We start from the raw sequence: 18,854 nt of genomic DNA on the forward strand, positions 1-18,854 counted from the left end.
TGAGGGGCTGGTGATTGCCCTGCCCTGGAGAGGGGCAGCGGAGGCACAGTGAACCCAGAACTGGGCTGGGTCTGACCCCAGCGCTCTGGGAAAGGGTGAGATGCCACTGTGGCCACCTGCCCTGGTGCTTGGCCGCTGGAGGCCACATGTGTGGGCACTGGTGTGTTATTTGTACGCTGTTAGGAATGTCCCCAGCTCACGCCCCTGCCATCCTCCCAGTGAAGGTGTGATTGAGCTGTTGGAGTCAGTGTCTTCATTGAGGGCAGCACTGGTGGTGGTTTTTCCTGATGCATTTTTTTTATGTGCCTGATTTCTTGAGGGGAAAGGGTCTCCCTCTGTGGCCCAGGGAGTCCTGGGCTGGGGCAGGTGGCTGTGTGGTTTGTCTGGGGTTTCTGTTGGTTTGGTTTTCAGCCTTTATCTGCTTAAGCCTCCAGCAGCAGAGCCCTCACTGCAGCTCCAGCTCAGTGTTTCAGCTCACAGAGGGTGTTGTGGTCCCCTGGAAGCAGTGTGTACCTTGGGAAGGAGGTCACATGCCAGCCAGGTCAGGAGCTCTGTGTTGTGACACCACAGGAAGCTGCAGGGGCTCCCAGTGGGGCTCAGGAGAGCAGAGTCACTCCCAGGCAGCTGAATATCCAAAGGATCCTGCCTCGGTGGCAGTGCTGTTTGTCTGCATTGCACGGAAGTGTTGTGCAATGTTTCCTTTTTTTTGTTTCCTTTAAAGCCTTTTTCCTCACTTCCTCGGGTGCCACGGGTCAGCTGTTCAGCCACATGGACCATCTCTTCTGATGTCATGCAAAGGCAGGTCCTGGGAATGGAAATGTAACCAGAATAGAAACCAGAGACCAAAGTAGCCAATTAATCCCTCATTTTGATCTGCTCTGTCCTGCATTTCAGCTGATTCCCTGGTGCACTCATAAAACACAGCCATTATCTCAGCTTCCCCAATATGCAAACAAATTGCTGTGATTTTCCTACGCTTGGATCAGTCCATATCCATATTCTCTGAACAACAATAAAACATTAATGGAGATAAAGACTTTTATCTCCCTCATGTCTATTTTGTCATTGGAATAACAACTTTAAATGTTAAGAGTGCTGAGATTTATAATGCCAAGCCTGCTCAGCAAAAATAAATCATGTTTCATAGAGCACATTACCATTTATTGCTGCTGTATTATCTGAAGCCAGAGTGGGTGTTAACCCTGTGATAACGTCCTCAAAGGGGATTTTAAATAATTTTGTAGTTTAATTTAAAAATTCTGTTGACTGCCTGGTTTGATCTGCAACTCGTTTTAGTGCAAAGGGTATCAAAGCTGAGCCTCTCCAAATGCTGATAACGAGCTCACGAGAAGTACAGCAGGGGGGAAGCCCTGGACCATGAAACAGCTTCTGGTTCAGCTGTGGCTTCAGTGAACCCAGCCCAACTCACCACACGAGCAGGGCTCCCTAAATGTGCTCACTTTCAAGGTTTTGTAGACTTTGGAAAACCAGTGGGTTGTTAAAGTTCCATTTTGATGTTTTCATTCTTGCTGTCTGGGCCCTCATCAGCTGATAGCAAGCCCATAGCAAGAGAGACGTGTCTCATTTGGGATTTGATGTGTGAGCTGAGCTGGTGTGGCTGCACAGCCAGTGCCCTTGGGGTCCTGCCCTGCCCTCACCCTGCCCTGGCACCCTGGCTGCTGTTGGGGATGGAGCAGTTCTGTGCCACACCGGTGCCCAGTGATAGCCAGACAGCTCCAGACTGGAGTTCTGTGCCCAATGCTGGGTGTTCTGTGTTCAATGCTGGGTGTTCTGTGCCCAATGCTGGGTGTTCTGTGCCCAATGCTGGGTGTTCTGTGTTCAATGCTGGGTGTTCTGTGCCCAATGCTGGGTGTTCTGTGCCTGTGCTGGGTGTTCTGTGCCCTGTGCTGGGTGTTCTGTGCCTGTGCTGGGTGTTCTGTGCCCAATGCTGGGTGTTCTGTGCCTGTGCTGGGTGTTCTGTGCCCTGTGCTGGGTGTTCTGTGCCCAATGCTGGGTGTTCTGTGCCCTGTGCTGGGTGTTCTGTGCCAAATGCTGGGTGTTCTGTGTCAGTGCCTGGCTGCCCATTGCTGCAGCTGGTGAGCAGGGCACACAGATCACTTCCCTTGCAGGCTGAGTCCATTTCACAGAGCGAGAAGGGGACGAGGTCAGGGAGTGCAGGGGCACCAGCCCTTGGGTCTGTCTCACCACAGAGCTCAGGCTGATGGTGCCAGATGCTGACCAGTGTTGGGGGGGCTGTGCTTGTTTAACACCTGGGTCTTACCTGTTAAACTGGCACAGGCACACAGTGCACATCACCAGGTGTTTGTTCTCTCCTGTTTGTGGTGCAGCTCCTGCATGAACCTACTCTGGAAAGAGTGTAAGGGGTTTGTGTCCATCTCACGTGTGGGGTTCCAGGGGCACTGGAGCCCTATGAAAGGTGCCTGGACACCTGCAGTGTCCAGATGTGTAGGTGTAACGCTGTTTAGCAAGCGTGACATTTCTCACAAGAAGACAAGCTTGGATTCCATGGGATCCCTCTCTGTGGATTCCTGAGGTGCTGTCCTGAAGGTGGGGTGCATGGCATTGCCCCAGGAGGAGCACCAGTGGAAGCTCACCCACCTGTACCTGCCTGCAGATGAGGCACATGCCCGCTGTTCCTGGCTCCGCTGGAAGCCTCTGTAATGCTGAGGGGAACCCCTGCACTTGTGTTTTGGAGCAGGAGATGGATTCTGCTGCTGGAGGTTAGATGTCAGCAGTGGTGAACTTGCTCCAACCTCAGCTGGCAAGTTGTCCATGGAAACATGCATCTCTGTGGGATTCTGGGGAATGGAAGAGGGAGAATTAGAGAGGCAGTTTTGGAGAGCCCTCCCTCACAATCCCTAAATAAACTTGGCCTTCGTTTCAGCAGGCTGACAGATTCTTAATTATAATAACAGCGTGAGCATTGTTGCTTTGTAACTGGTTCCCCATTGGAAATTTATGGCTAGCAGGAACGGTGTGCCAGATGTCTGCCTGTGATTGCCTCTGCTCGGGAAGATCTGTTCGGGTAACGCTCTCAGCTGGAGGACACGAGGCGTGCAGGGATCCAGGGGCACTCTGGTTGTTTTCCTGATTTCTTGGCAGAAACCAGAGTCCCATCAGAATCTTCACAAGCATCTCTGCAGCAGTTTCCTCCCGCAGAACTGCTCTGTTTGAAGGCACCAGAGCAAGCAGGGACCTGCACCTTTCTCAGCAGTGACAAACCGTTGAGTTTTGGCTTAGTTTTGGTGATGCTGTTTCTTCACCCTGGGCTCAGGTGAGGACTCTGCTCTGGGGTTGGTGCAGCCACCAGAGCCAACATGATTTCTGTCTGTGGGTCATGGCTGGAGTGCTGCAGTGACAGGAGCCTGCCTGCCCCTGGTGATGCCAGTGAGTCCCAGGAGCTTTGCTGGCTTTGCTGAGCAATGCTCTGAGCTGTGAGCTGTGCTCCTGCTGTGCTCCGTGTGCTGGGTGGGAATGAGCCCAGGGAGAGAGAGGGGAGGAGGCACGGTCACTGCTGGGGAGCCTCTGGGCTGCTGCTCGCACGTGTGTTGTGGTGATGGAGAAAACCCAAAAGTGCTGATGGGCTGTCGTGCTGCTGGAGGTGCCTGAGGGAAGCCCCTCTGCCCCTGCAGAGCTCAGTACAAGCTCTCCTGCAGCAGAGATCTGGCTGTGGATCCCGTTTCATGTTGTCATTTGGCAACTGGATGTGACTTTTTCATTAGGAGTCCTGCAAAGTGCAGTGGCGAGGTGGGGCAGCTCCAGCTATGACAGGGAGCTTGTTCAGCTTCTTTCAGCAATGGAAGTCATCAGGCAGAAAAACATTGGGCATAAAAGCAAAGCCAGAGATCAGCACCTGTGGCACTAAATGGTCGAGTTCACCCGAGATTGTGAAGATGATGCTGTGCAAGATGATCTTGTAGCTGGGGCTGTTTCTGGTGGCAGTGAGGCCAGATCCATGTCTCCCATGGATCTTGACGTGGTCAGAGTTCCTCATCCTTGCAGTGCCCGTCAGTGGCAGCAGTTCCTGCTGACAGGCTGGTTTGGAGGTCAGCCTGGGCCTGAGAACTCGATCTGGGTGTAGCATTGAAGGGAGAAGAGCAGCTCTTGGTTCTCATCCAGCACACCTCCACTAGCAGGTCTCAAAGCACTTCATAAACAGGATCTTAGAGATGTATTTGTTGATTCCTGGCCATTAGTGCAGTGCCAGGCTGGGCATGGGTCTTGCTTTGAAGCTGGAGCTGAAGTCTGAGGTGTTGCCTCATTTGCACGGTGCTCTGGGGAGGACACTGAAGTCTTGTCATATTTGGACATTTGATCGAATGTAAAAAATTTCTAATTAGGATGTTTATGAGTTAATCACATGTGACACTTCGTTTGCCCCCTGCTGCAAGCCTGAGATGTGTGTGAGGATGTGGGGAAGTGGATCATCCTTTTTTTGGCTTTGTGTCACCCTAATGCATTATCTCCATCTGGTTGTCTCCTCCCTCCTTGTGTCCCTCAGCTGGAAGTGTGTACCAGTGGCTATTAATAGATGAATCCTGCAACAGTCTGTTCTTGCAGATGGGATTCTCAGCTTCTGAAGCCTAAAACTCATTACAAATAAAGCAATATGCTGTGTGGTCCTTAATACAATTAGCCTTGCTCTAAGTTAGGCTCTTGGGGCCAAATGCTGCTGTCAGTGTCCATGTGAAGGTTGCCCAGGAGTGCTGTGGCCTGTAGATCCCTTGCCCTGGCTGGTTATGGACACAGCCACGGTGCTTTGTCTGTTAAATACAGGTGTGAGATCCTGTGGGGCTGTTTTCAGATTCATTTTACTGCTCCTTGCACACTCTGGAGGGACACATCTCCTCAGGAATGCTCACGTTCCCATGTGCAGGAGGTGTCTGTCCATGTCAGGACAGGTGTCCTGTCCTGTCTCAGCATTTGCTGGGCATGGGCAAAGCATCTTGCTCGACTGCTCCGGAGTGTTCACAGAGTGTGGTTTGAGCCTGGGGAGTGCCCAGAGCAGTGAGCACGGCCGGTGCCAGCTCTGCTCCCCAGGCAGGGGCACTGCAGCCCCAGCGCCAGCTCTGCTGGGCAGCACCGAGCCCCACAGCGATGCTGCAGCCCGAGGAATGTGTGCCTTCCACTTCCCTGGCTGGGAATGATTTTCCTGGCTCAGGGAGGAGCCCTGGTCTGAGGTCCTGCTATGCAGCTGAATTCCAGGCTCGGGAGGCACTTTGTTCTTCATCTCCTGATAGCTGCTGCCTCACCAAAACTCTTTCTTTCTTTGCCATCTGTTTCTGACAATGTGCAAAGTTATTGATGAGGTGATGGAGTCAAGAGGACTAAGGTTTGCCAGAAAAAGACTTTTTTCATCTGTATATGCAGTCTCAGGCCTCCAAATGAAACCAACCCCCCGGAAAACCTGTGTGTGAGGCTCAGGGCAGCAGCTGGGCTGGTGGCCTTATGAGTCGTGGGACCAGCCAGCACCTTCTCAGTGCACACGGCAGGCCTGGGAAGGGTGTGGGTGGTAATTAGCAGTAGAAAAACACACCACAATATCATCTGAGAGAGTTCTCCCCGTTGGGTGCTCAGTGTACACCCCAGTGTGTTTCCAGCATCGCTGCCTCCCATGTGAGAGGCTAACAGGCAGCTTGGCTGGCTTGTTGGATTTCGCCTTTGTTAGTCCTTGGCAGTGCTGTTTGGAGGCTGGAAGGCTATTTTAGGTATGTTTAATTGCAGTTTTCTCTTGCTTAGTGAATAGCTGCAGTTATTAACATGCAGTGGAAAAGGTTCCAGGAGATGGCAAGTATTCAAGGCATCCTTTTGTCCTGTCCTCCAGAAGACAGAGAAAACAGAACATTTATCAGCAAGTGCCATTTTCTGACTAGCAGAGTTTGCAAGCAGTTTACTGTGTTTCTTTTACTTTTCAAAAGCCATTGATTTTCGTAATGTTGCAATTAGAAAACAAGCCTATAAACTGATGTATTCCATGTTTTCAAATGGACTTTCAGTCTCCTGCTGTCTTTTTATTGGTTTCCCCCTTCCCAGCCCTGCTGAATGTTGCTTAAGTCAGCAGGTTGTAATTGGCCTGTGGAGATCCAGGTCTGGCTGGTGTCACTTAAAACCCAAATGGCTTTGCAATAATGTCACTGTTCCTGGACTTCCTGCACAGGAGCAGAGGTGCCACTCCCACACAGCTCCTACTGCATCTCTATTGACTGGGAGCACTTGGCTAATCGCTTCCTGTAATTAAATTCTTCACTAAGAATAAAGTTAATCTTCTCAGAGCATATAAAACCTGACCTGCAGGCTGAGCAGGCAGAAATGCTGCTGTTTATAGGTGCCTTTATCCAAGTGTGAAGGGCCCATTCCCAAAGCAGAAGCAATTAGGATAATTAGATATTCCTTGTCCTGAGTCAGGGATATATAATAATAAACTATAAGTGATATGGTAGTTTTCTGCTTGAGGTTCTCAGGTTCTTGAGGATGGAAGGGACCATTTTGCACTTTCTTTATGACTCTGGTAAGACACCACTCTGCTCAGCCCTGTATATGCGAGGGCATCACCAGTTCTGCTTGTCAGGTTGATGGGGCTGGCTGGGACTGCTGGATTTTACAGTTTTTGAGATTTACTTTTTCTTTGTTTGATGATGCTCAATAAGTTTGGCAGAGAGAAATGGACGAGACTTTCCCTAACTTTTTTTCTCTTTGTTTACATAAACACATTAATAAACTAATTGCCCAAATCCTTGCTGGCTGGCAGTAGCATTAAGCTTGCTACAGGCCGCTGACCTAAACCATATGGTTTGGTCCCGAGGCTTCTTTGGGTGTTTAGAAGAGGTTTAAAAAGTGCCTGCTTGCATCATCTTGAAACATTGATATTCCAAGCACAAATAGTTTTGCATAATTTATTACTCTCGCTGTAGCTTTGCTCATGCTCCAAAGTTCAACTTCAAAGTACTGCATCCTCACTCCTCATTATTTATGTACAGCAAAACAAAACAACATTAAGTGCCATCCAGGCATTGCTGTGTTTCATTGGATGGATATAATTTCTGGTTCAATTATTAGGAGCTAAATTCAGAAGGAAGGTAACCTTTCCAGCATCCCTCCCTGGAACACAGGCTGATCAAAATCAAGTGCTTATGGAGGGAAAGTATGTGATACCCCGAGGATGCCAGGTACTTGCCATCAGCTATTTAATTTGGACAATTACAGTGCATTTGTCAGTTCCACTTTGATTCAGAGTGAAATCCACTTGCCAGTTCTCACACCCTGTTTCAGTGCAGCAGTATTTCATCAGCAGTTGGTGTCCAATATGACAGGGCTGTTATCGATTGCCCCGGTTTATTTTGTAGCACCCATTATCTTTGCAGCAAATATTGTACCTGAAATCAGCAATGTGAGTGAAACGTGCAGCCAAGTGCTGGGGAGAGCCCTAAAGCAGAGCCCTGAAACCTGGTGTGCCATGTGGGCTCCCCTGGCACAGTCTGGGGCTCCTGCCCAGCAGCTCTGCCCCAGCTCATGGACTGTCCTGTGGAGCACTGGGCACAGGCTCTCACAGTCTGCATTCCTCCCCTCATTGCAGCTTTGGGTACAGGGAAGATGTCAGCCACTGCACTAGATGGGGGCTGAATAAATCAGTGTGCACGGATCATTGAGCCTCTTTGTTGTAAAACAAATGGCCTGTGGTCACTTAATCATACAAAGAAACATCTCCCAGACCTCATGGCATTATTCATAAGTACTAAATCCTCTTGCAGTTTCATAAACAGAATCTCTGTTAAAATATGGGGAAATTACAATCTGGAACAGTGGTTAGAGATGTGGCTGCCACATACTGTGGGGCAAAAGGAGCAAGAGACTTTTTTTGTCTTGCAAAGATCTCATCTCTCCTCCATCTGAACCATCCCTTTTCCTTCAGCTCACAGGTCTCCTTGTGCTGGACACCTGTGCTTGCCTTGTCAGGTGCTGTGCGATCCTGTGATGGACAGCTCGTGCCCTGTCCTTGTCCCTGTCTCTGTCCCTGTCCCTCTCCCTGTCCCTGTCCCTATCCCTGTCCTTGTCCCTGTCCCTGTCCCTGTCCTTGGCTGTCCTTGGCTGTGGAGCCTTCAGCCCCCGTGTCCAGCCCCTGGAGTGGGATGCCTGTGGGTGCCAGCCCTGGGGCCCTGGGCAGTCTGCCTGGCCTTGGCATTGCCCCTTCCACGTGATGTGGCCATCGTGGCACTGATAAATCCCTTTTGTTTCCTGCCCTCGTTTCTCCCATGGGTGTGCTGCAGGGTTGCCTGCTCTGATGGGAGCTCCCAAATCTGCCCCCTCTGCCCCAGTGCCCACTGCTCTGTGGTGAGTGCCAGACAAGTGGGAGCAGTAGAAAGTCACAGGCTCACTGAGTTGTTTCTATCCAGATTTACCTAATTCTATGTTAAATGGCTTTGAGGTGGCTCCCAGCCATGTGAAGCTGGGCTCTCTGTGCCATGTCCAAAGGGGCAGCTACCTTCCCATGGCACCTCTCTGCTTGCTCTGTGGTCCCTGAAGACCTGGGATTGATGTTTGTTGCTTTTCCATCATGATTTGAAACAAGCCCCCTAACTGTGGTGTCCCAATTTACAGTTCGTGTTTCAAGAAAGTGGCTCTTATGTGTTGCCAGCCCTCAGCACGTTCACTTGTTAAATTATGCACATGCTAATGAAGTGTGAAAATCAGCCAAATAACAACTCTCTGTAATCGTTTAATGTCCCCAGAGCATTGTGGCTTTTTTTATTATTATTATTTTATGATTTGTGACCCATTTTGAATCATGTTTCTTCAGGGCGTTCTTCCAACAACTGGGGTTAATTAGTATTTTCACTTTTTCCCCTTCTGAACGAAGCCCAAACATGCTCACAGCCCACAGTGCAGTTTGTTTTCTGTCTTGAATTAAGTAATGCCTAAATTTCTATCAGAATGGGAAGCAGCTTCCCAGCAGAGCTGTTAAAATCCACACCCTCACCCCCAGTGCACACCTGGGCCTGTGGTCAGGGACTGCATCCGTGCTGGGTGTCCTGCAGGTGCTCTTGCTGCTTGGCTGTTCCTTGTGCCCCTGGGCTGTGTCCCCACCCTGGGGTGAAGCACTGGCTTGCCATGGGCAGCAGCAGTGGCAGGGACTGCTCTGGGACATGAGAGCAAGGGCTGAGTCCCAGCTCTCCCCTCCCTGTGTGCTGCAGCGTGCCTGATGCTGGCTGGCCCTGGCCCTGTGCTGGAGGATGGGCATGGGTGGCACTCACTGGGCACTGGAGCTGCTGTCCCCTTTGGGAACTCCTGTCCCCCCTGGGAGCTCCTGTCCCCCCTGGGACCTCCTGTCCCCCCTGGGAGCTGCTGTCCCCTTTGGGAACTCCTGTCCCCCCTGGGAGCTCCTGTCCCCGCTGGGAGCTGCTCTCAGGTGTTTGAGTGCTGCTTCATCCCCCGAGGTGGGTGTGGGAGTGCGGGTGGTCCTGACCCCGCTGGGAGCACAGGTTGTCCCACACCCCTCAGGTTGTCCCACACCCCTCGGTGTTCCAGGACACCAGCAGACTCAGGAAGGCTTGGCTGGGCTGGCAGTGACACTCGGAGTCGCTGGGGCTGGTGATGCTGTGTTTGGGTGGGGAGCTCTGAGCTGAAGCTGAGTGTGACTGAGGCAGCTGAGATCTGCTCCTGCCGAACGTGAGCCATTCCTGGTGAGCCTCAGCAGGCAGAGCGTGGGACAGGAAGCCCAGAGCCCGTGTCTGGGTGAGTGCTGGGCAGACCATGGGTGCTGTATAGGAGCAGAGCTGCCTGATGTCAGGTCACATCCAGTAACCTGCTTCCTCACTGATAATGAGGAGGAAAAGAGATGAAGTTCCCAGCTGTCACCTCATTGCTGGAAGGTGAGGTCTGTAGGACAGCATAGTGTTTATCACTGCAGCTTTTCAGTGGATGTTGCTGGATGTTGTACAGTTATGTCTAGAGGGTGTTGTCCATGTGTGCTGCAGACACCCTCACTAACCCTGCTCCTGCTGCACCCAGCAGCCAAGATTATCTCAGCCCAACAGTTTTGTCAAAAATATTTTCCCCTGATCCTGCCTGGGGAAGCACCATGTTCTGGTGTCACAGCCCTGACACCAGAAAAAGAGCTTCCAGCAAAGACTTTTAATTCCCTGGGAGAATCAACTTAATTAAATCTCATCTGACTGGAAGAGAGTTTTCACTGGATCTCCTGAATGTCCATGCTTCCATTTGGAAGTCTCTAACATCCAGGAATTTATTCCCTCTAACAAACAAGGTGTTTTTTTCCACTAAAGAGAGATGTATATACAAAATTAGTTCTTTTTCAAGCAGAAATATTTGTTAATTACACTTGCAGTTTATAAACAAGTGGTTTTCCCTCTCTGTAACTTACCAGCAGGAGGCAGGAATGCTGCCTTGCCTGGAGACCCTGGGACCTGAGGCATTTGGGTGCTTTCTGCACCCCAAGCAGCAAAACTTGTAAAGTTCAAAGCCAGGCTCATTTATAGCTGCAATCTGCTCCTTCAAGCTGCTGCACAAATCACTTGTAAGCAATTCATTTCAGCGGCTCAGGACATCACTTAATGAACCCAACTAAATTGAAAGAAAGAAAGTTTAATTAAAATACTGCAAGGAAAATGTCTTGAGACAAGCTCTTCCAGGAGCAGATTGAAAATGATGGCACAGGCATCCAGATTCCATGGAAAGAAATGTTAAAGTAGGCAGAAAATACAGTTTGTGATGAGTTTTGGAGGGAGCAGATACAGCATGTGCTGTGGTCTGGCCCCATGAGGGGCTCTGGGTTACTGTGGGCTCTTGCTCAGCCTTGTGAAGGGTTTGTGCCCCAGCAAGAGTTCTGGGCTTGACTGGGACAAAGGCAGGGGACACGCTGCTGGCAGAGCACTGTGGTGGCTGATGTCACTTGGGAACGTCCTGAGTGGCCAGACATGGGTGCTGAGGTGGGGGTGGCACAGCCCAGTGCTCTGGGTGGCTCTGCCTGCCCCAGCCCCATTGTGCTGCCATCTCTGTACTCACTACAGCCCTGATGCTGGATTAAGCCATCTTTAGCTGATTAAATTCAAATCTTTGCAACAAATGCCAGGGACTGTCTGCACAGTGTTGGTGTGTTTGCTTTCCTGTAGAACTGGAATTGGAGCGTTAAGAACATTTTTTGAAATGCCACCACTCCGATGGGCACAGCGACTTCTGTGGGTGCTTTCTGTGGAGAGGGAGACTGTGGCAGAGAAGGGTCAGAGCACCATGCAGAAGGTGTTCATATTCCATCAGCCACATTCCCCATCTGCCTGCCCCGTTCCCCACCCTGTGTCAGGCCCCTCGTGTCTCACTGCTGCCCCGTCACTGTTCCTCCCTGCTGATCCATCACCGTGTTTCTGCCCTGGTGCTGCCTCCCTGGCTGACCCCCCTGCAGGCAGCTCCTTCAGTCACCCCTGCCCGGCTTTGCCCTTGGCACCCATCCCTGGAGCCTCCACGTGTGCAGTGTGTTTTGTGATCCCTGGTGGCCCGCAGTGCCAGGTTCCCGTGAGAAGCTCCTGTCACAGGAGGTGCGTGTCGTGCCTCCATGTTCAGCCAAGGGGCTTGTTCCAGGGACACCGAGCTGGAGTAACGTGACAGAGAACGACATCAGAGCAAGATGGTAACAAAATCGGGTTGTACGCTGAAAATAGCTGCTCTGCGTGACAGCAAAGCTTGCTGCTTCTGAATTTTACTCACTTAGCTGACATTTGGGTACTTCTAATTAAAATTTTTAAACAGTCAATAGTTTTTGCTGATCAGCTAACAGATGGCTGCAGCAAGATGACCAGAAAGACAGACTGCATGGCACATGAAGTGTGCTGGAAATCATCCACGCCGTGTCTGCACACCGAGCCTTCCTCTGTAGGAGCAGTTTAATGTGGGGGTGTGAGCTCAGGGGTTCCCGGGTCTGCAGGGCAGCAGCCCCAGGACTCAGGTATGTGCTGCGGGTCACACCTGGTGCTGCAGTGTTCACCACAGTGTTACCTTTTGAGAAAAGCAGCTTTTGTGCTCCTGCTGCAGACAAAGATCTTGTAAATACAAAGAGCTCAGTATTGTTGCCATCTGTGAGTTCCTGCTTCCTGTGTCAGATGTTCAGGTTTTCAGCAACCAGTGATGTCCCTGGAAATCACAGGTTTTCAGAAGGTATTTTGGAACCAGGCCATTTTTTGGGTTGCTTACGCCTTTATGCCCATGCATGAGAAGTGCCCAGACAGTTCTGTGGCAGAAATCATTGGAGTTTGTAAAGGTTTTAGTGTGGAAAGGGTGGAGGATTTGATCAATGCTCAGCTGCTTTTTACAAATGTAATTTTTTAAGGATGTATTTTGCAGATGGACTTGGATTTTCCATCACTATTCCTAAGCCCAAATCAGCCATTTTGAGGAGGTTGTCTCTGCTGTGCTGCTGAAGCCTCTTGGCACAGGGATGGCAGCGTAAATCCTGCAGTGAGCCAAGGGACAGAGCAGTTGGATGAGCTGCCTGGAATGCTCTGGAGTGTGAGCCAGCTCCACAGCCCAGCCCAGCACAGGCAGCGGGTGCAGGGAGCAGCCAGAGCACAGGGCTGGGGGAGGCACGGCCAGCGACCCCCAGCAGTGGCACAGAGGACAGGACGGTGTCAGTGAGGAACTGTGGGTGTCAGGAATAAGGTGTCGGGAGGGCTGCCCTGATGTGCACGTGTGTGCATGCAAGAAGAATAATATAGGAAGAAAAACAGTAAATAGAGGAAAAAAATATATTCATGAAAATGTGGGTTTCAGTAATTGCCCAACTCTCTCTCAGTTTGATTAGCTCTGTTGGTTAGAGTGTGGTGCAAATCATGCCAAGGTTGTGAGTTCAGTCTCCCTGTGGGGCCGTGACGGGACTGATGGACTCAGTGATCCTGGCAGATCCAACTCAGAACATTCTGTGATTTCTTAGAAGAAGTTGCCGTGCTCTGTAGCCCGGGGTTCGTGGTTCTCTCAGGTGAATGTGCAGAGGCTCTGTCCTGCCACAGCCTGGACTGCAGCACCTGTGAGCTTCTCCCACCCCAGCCAGAGCTGGGGCCGTGCTGGGGCTGCTCTGGCTGTCCTGGCAGCAGGCTTGGCTTTCCTCACTAAGTGAGGGTTATTTGCACTGGTAGAGAGATTCTTGGGTCCCAAGCTAATTGTCTTGATTTACATACTGTTCTGCCACCACAGGTGTGATGTGTAACAGCTTAACAACATGTTCATAGCCTGACCAATTAAAAATTGCCATTAATCCAAGAGCTAATGAATTGTGCATCCTGATGCAGACAGAAGAGTTTTGTGTTGTGTGCATACCCAGGACCCAGCGGGACGGGTGGGCAGGTGTGGGTGCAGCTCTGCCTCACCTCCTCACATGGGCTAAGTTGTGCTCTGCCTGAAAGCTGCCCTTCGCTTTCTTTTCTGTTTTATTATTCTGCTCCTATTGATGACCCAACCCATCACATCCTGAGGCTGTAAGGGCTCTGCTGCTGCACTGGGCTCTGGAGAAGCCCTTGCCCACTCCTCTCATATGCTTGCCCTGGGCACCTGGGGCTGTGAGAGCCTCTGCTCCCTGTGATGATGTTAAATCCTCCTGAACTCTCTTTTTCCAGCAGTTCCAGTAAAGGACACCTGGCCAGGATGGTAGAGTGATGTGAATTCACATTCTTGCACGCTGGCATTCTGAAATGGGTGCTCTGGTGGGGGACACCGAGTGACACGGGGGCTGCTGCCAGATGGGAGTTTCTTTCCTCTAGGTTGGGTGGCACAAAATTACTCTTTGCTGTAACAAGGGCAGAGAAATTTGGTATGTGCCAGTATTTTTAGTTCTTCAATCTAGGAGAGCTATTCCATTTTGGGGAAGAAGAGCAGCTGCTGCTAGCTCTGCAGCATCAAGTCGTGGTGACAAGGAGCTGTGCCATGCCAAGGTTTTCTGTGCTTCCCTTCAAGGTGTCAACAAGCTGTGGTGTTTCAGGGCACTTTGCTGATGCTCCAGATCCTTACTGGGCTTAATGCAGTGGAATTGATTTCTGTTTCTCGAGCTATCATTCACCTCAGCAGGGGATAATCAATGCTGATCAATCACATGTGATTTTGCATGCCATTAGATTGCAGTTTAACCTCTGCTGCCCTCCCATCCCCCTGCCATGGACCACACAGATTGGGGCAGGATTGATGGCCCAGGATCCCCACCCTGTCACTGAGGGTCAGACCTGGGAGTCTTCCTCGAGAGGCTGAGGGCTGTGCTGCTTTATGCAGTTGTAATTCTAAGGTTTGTATCCTTCTCAAACCCTTTCTGAGCTCAGGGTCCATCTCCTGCCATGGCATGGTGGGATGCACTGAGACCTCCACAGGGGATCTCTGCCTGGACTTGTGCTCTGGCTCTCCCATTACCACACATTCCCTCCATAAACCTCTTAATTTTTCGTTACCTTTTTGTGCTTTCTTCATCCACCTGAGCAGTTTCAGATGTTAATTGTTCTCAATTAGCAGGACCCATTGATGTCCCACTTGCTTTCTCCCTGATGGGCAAGCAGCAGTCAGGGAGTGGCCATTGTGCCAGGGCTTGGTTGTGCTTCCTTGGGGCCACATCTCCATCTCCTTGGCAAAGCCTGCAGCCATCCCTCTGGGGGGCTCTAAGCGGGGTGAGGGATGTGGTTGTGGTGAGTTATTATCTCACACTTATCAGTATTAAACTCGATTTGGCAACTCATAGCCTGGGATTTGAATGATCTAAATCCTTCCTTTGGCAGCCTTTTGCTGTTATTTATGGTGCTGCCCAATTTACTATCATCTGCAGTTGGAGGCTTTGTGCGTGCTGCTGTCCACGAGTGATTTACAGACGCAGTAAGGACAGCAGGGTGTCCAGAGCTGTGTCCCAGGGAACGGCCTCAAGGTGGGGCAGGGGAACCTAAGGGTGGATATTGGGAAAAATTCCTTCCCTGAAAGGGCTGAGCAGTCTGGCACAGGCTGCAGTGATGGAGTCCGTGTCCCTGGAGGGATTTAACTGATGTGTAGGTGTGGCACTTGGAGACAAGGGTTAGTGGTGACCTTGACAGTGCTGGGGGAATGGTTGGATTCGATTTTAGAGGGTTTCCAACCTAAATTACTCCATGATGGTGTGTGGTCACAGACCTGCCTCTCACCTCTTGTCCCAAAGGAGGCATTTCCCTGGGAAAGCAGGCAGAGCCGCTGGGAGGGCTGGGGGCACGCTCTGCCCGGTGGCTGTGAGCCCAGGGATGTCCCTGCCCCCAGGCAGTGCCCTGGGCTCACGGGCTGGCCCAGGGGGTCGCGCCGTGTCCATCGGGAGTCACCTGTGCTCCTGGCACAGGTGTTGGCACACGTGTGGTGTCCTGTGGCCTCCCCACCAGGACAGCAGGCACCCGGGCCGTCCTGCATGGAGCTGCTGCTGGAGCAGATGGGATGTGCCAGGAGCGGGGATGATGTGCCTGGAATGCTCTGGGAGCCAGGACAAGATGCTTGGGATGCTCCAGGAGCAGGGATGGGACACCCAGACCCTGGGCAGGACAGGGGTGGCTGTGTGGGCAGCTCAGGCTGCAGATCGGGGATCCAGGTCTCAGCACTGACTGCAGCTTCCCTCGTTTATCTTCTTTCCTTTTAATAACAGATTCATTCCCTGCTCCTGGCAGAGAACATGCCTTCCTCCACGCTGGGAGAGGGGGAGGGGGGTGTGTTGTAAATTTTCCATTTTTCTGATAAAACTGTATCGCTACGGCGGAAATCAAATCCCATCTTGGATATTTTTAGCATGAGAGCGTGAAGGCACAGAGATGCCGAGGGAAGGGAGGATGGGAGGGGAGGGAGGACGGCGGGCTGGGTCTCCATGGAAACTGTTTGCTTTAAATTCCCGCATTGGGGCACTGAGTGTGTAGGAGGTGATGAAGGAAATGAAAAAGCAAAAAAGAAGCAAGGTTTTTTCCTTTCTGTTGTCACAAAACCGTTGAAGGAACCTTGGGAGAAATGGGCATAAGTTACTGATCACCTCAACGCGAATCCATGTGCATCTTCATGGGTCCCACCCTGGCTCTGGGGGCAGCGGGGGGGTGTGACTGACCTGGTTTGTTCGGACACTTTGGGAAGGAGCTGGTGCCACCCTGTGCTCCGGATCTGTTCCCTCCCTGGGATGCCCCATTTGCCCTCTGGATGCTCTTCTGTGCCAGGCTGCTGTTACTGCCCAGGCACACCAGGGAAAGGAGCCCGTGCCCAGCCCATGGGTGCTGGGGAATGATGCTTCTGTCAGCTCTGCTGGATTTGGGCTTGGGGGAGACTTCTACTCAGAAAAGGTTTTTTTAATATTTAACATATGAAAGGTGTTGTTAGCCAGGCTGTGTTGGTATCCTTGTCTGAAGTCCTGATGATGAGTAAACAGCAGGTCTGGGAGGATCTGGGGACCTGAAACCCCCTTCTCTGGGGGTGCAGTGTAAATGGGCTGGGGTGGCACAAACTGTGGTGCCTGGCCCTGGTGTCTCAGACCACTCTGCTCACAGGCTGGTGCATTAGATCATGTCTGAAAAATGCCTCACTGCAGCACACGAAGTTATTTTTAATTCATTGAAAAGGGAATGACCTAAAACTGGCAGCTGGTAATGGAGAGGATTAAATAGAGCAAAACAGGTACATTTCAAGTGAGTAATTTTAGAAGGAAGCAGCGTGTCTCATTCTGAGGGGTATGTTAGCACTGGCCAGCCATAGCCAGAGTCCCCTGGCTGCTGGAGCAGCTGTTCCCAGCCTGTTCCCAGCATCATCCAGGTGACACCTCAGTGACACCAGGCTCAGCCATGACATTGCAGTGATACTCTCCAGGGTGGGGGGCACATGCTGCAGGAATGAAAACCTCTGTGTGAGCTGGAGCTGCTGAGCCAGACTTGGTGCCAAACACAGAATTTCAGTGCTTGAGGGTGTCTGACTTTGCTCTGGCTCCTGTCAGCAGCTGTGCTTGCAGTTACCTGTGGGAACAGGAGGCTGCTTTGGGTTGTCTTCCCAGGGACGTGTTTGCTCTCATGTGTGTTAGCCCCAACAGCCATTCCATGGAATTGCAGATTGGGCTCTGGTTCTGCAGGACTGTCACAGGCTGTAGGGAGGTGGACAGGTTCCAGCAGCACAGATGGAATTTGCCCTGTCCCAGTGTCCTTCTCCAGCCTCTAACAGGTGTTAAAAATGCCTGTCCTGCCCTTTGGGAGGAATTTGCTGAATGTGGAGCTTGTGCAACCTTGCTAAATAGAAATGATATTTAACCGATTCTTCAGGTCCGAACAAGAGAGAAGAGGTGATCTGAACAAGTTCAGAATCCATTCCACAGCTTTAACTCCAAAAGACTCAGATCTCTGCCAGGTGCTCCCAGCCTGGCTGCAGTCCACCCCACTGGTGTGAGCCGGTGGAGCCCAGTCCCCCTGCAGTGCTGCTCAGCCTTCCTGAGTGCTGGCAGCAGACAGTGAAACCTTCCTGGCACTGTGTACTGGCCACGATGGCCACAGGGCACACAGGGTCCATGTGAGGGAATGTTTTGTCTCTCTTGCCCAGTGCCAGCCAGTCCAGCCCTGTTTGTCTGTGTGTTGCTGTGCACTGGTGTGTGCTGGTGTGCACTGGTGTGTGTGGTGAGCAGTGTTTTGGTGAGTCCCCACACTGCCAGCATGGGCTGTCTGTTCTGTCCTGTTCTGTTCTGACTCTCCAATCTGCCTGGAGTCTCTGGCTCAGCTGGGATGCTGTCAGGGGCACAGAGGTGTTGTATTGGGGGGGCCCATGGCTGTGGAGGGGGCTCTGGGGTGCCTTGTCTGGGTGATGCCACAGCATGGGTTTGGTGGATGCTGTCTGGGCTGGTGTCCTGGAAGACAGAACCTCAGTGGTTTTCCGAACTGCACCAGGAGCTTGGGCCAGCTGCTGCATTTTGTCTTTTCTCGTTTTCTAGTCTGTACCTGGGGTAAAACTCATGGGGAGGGAGACAGGATAGCTCAGGTTATGTTTCTGAGGTTTCTCTGCTGGCACACACCAGAGCTGACACGCAGGAGGAGCCACGGCAGTGCTGGGAGGGCTCCGAGTGCCATGGGCTGTGGGCACAGGCAGCGTTTGCAGCCGTGGCCAGCACAGAGCCTGCCCCTGCCCTGGGCTGCATCCCTGCCTGTCCAGGGGCCGCAGAAGTGGGAAGGGCAGGGAGTGCCCACGGCAGCAGTGAGCTCAGCTGCTCTGGCCAAGTGCTGTTCATCACAGAATCCACCCTGCACCCAGTGCTCCAAGGCTGCAGCCGTTCTCCCAGTTCTGCAGCTCCGTGCTGGTGGAGTGTGGCTTCCCAGGCAGTGGGAGAGCACCAGTTGGGCAGTAATTGCTGTGGAATTAACCTCTGACACTCTTCTAAAAATAGGCCAAATAAATCCAATCATTAGCAGCTCCCATGCGTCGCCTCAAGGGTAAACAATGCAGATTAAAGCGTTTGCAGTTCCAGGTCTCTGTGTCCCCTGGCTTCTCCTGCCACTGAACCCGGTGCCCTGGTTTGTGGGGAAGGGCAGTGGGGTGAGTGCAGTGGCTTTTCAGCTGATGGAGGGCTGAGAGGCATCACTTTAATTTGCCTTGGTAGGTGATGGTAGATTCAGCAATGGGCAGAGGAAAGCGGCAATGTAGATGTGGTCACCTGAGCTGTTCTACCTGGGCAGCTCAGGGAGAGAGGATGGAGCTCTCTTCATCTGTCTGTGCCCTCTCCTCTGAGGGTGAAGGCAAACCACCACCCCAGGCAGAGGGTGGCACACGGTGGCAGCAAGATCTGTCCATCAGCCAGGAGCTGAGATGAGATGCTGGGGGCACCGCTGGCACCGAGCCCTCCC

The 18,854-nt window shown here is 51.8% G+C and overlaps 1 protein-coding gene across 3 annotated transcripts in view; it reads left to right on the forward strand.

Annotated features, from left to right (window-relative positions):
• Positions 1-18,854, forward strand: part of PPP2R2B (protein phosphatase 2 regulatory subunit Bbeta) — a 54,433-nt gene that overhangs the window by 21,761 nt on the left and 13,818 nt on the right. The gene's annotated exons all lie outside the window — the stretch shown is intronic.

The sequence above is a fragment of the Sturnus vulgaris genome, chromosome 15 (genome assembly GCF_052056855.1).
Source record: "Sturnus vulgaris isolate bStuVul1 chromosome 15, bStuVul1.hap1, whole genome shotgun sequence".
In the NCBI taxonomy this organism is placed as follows: domain Eukaryota; kingdom Metazoa; phylum Chordata; class Aves; order Passeriformes; family Sturnidae; genus Sturnus; species Sturnus vulgaris.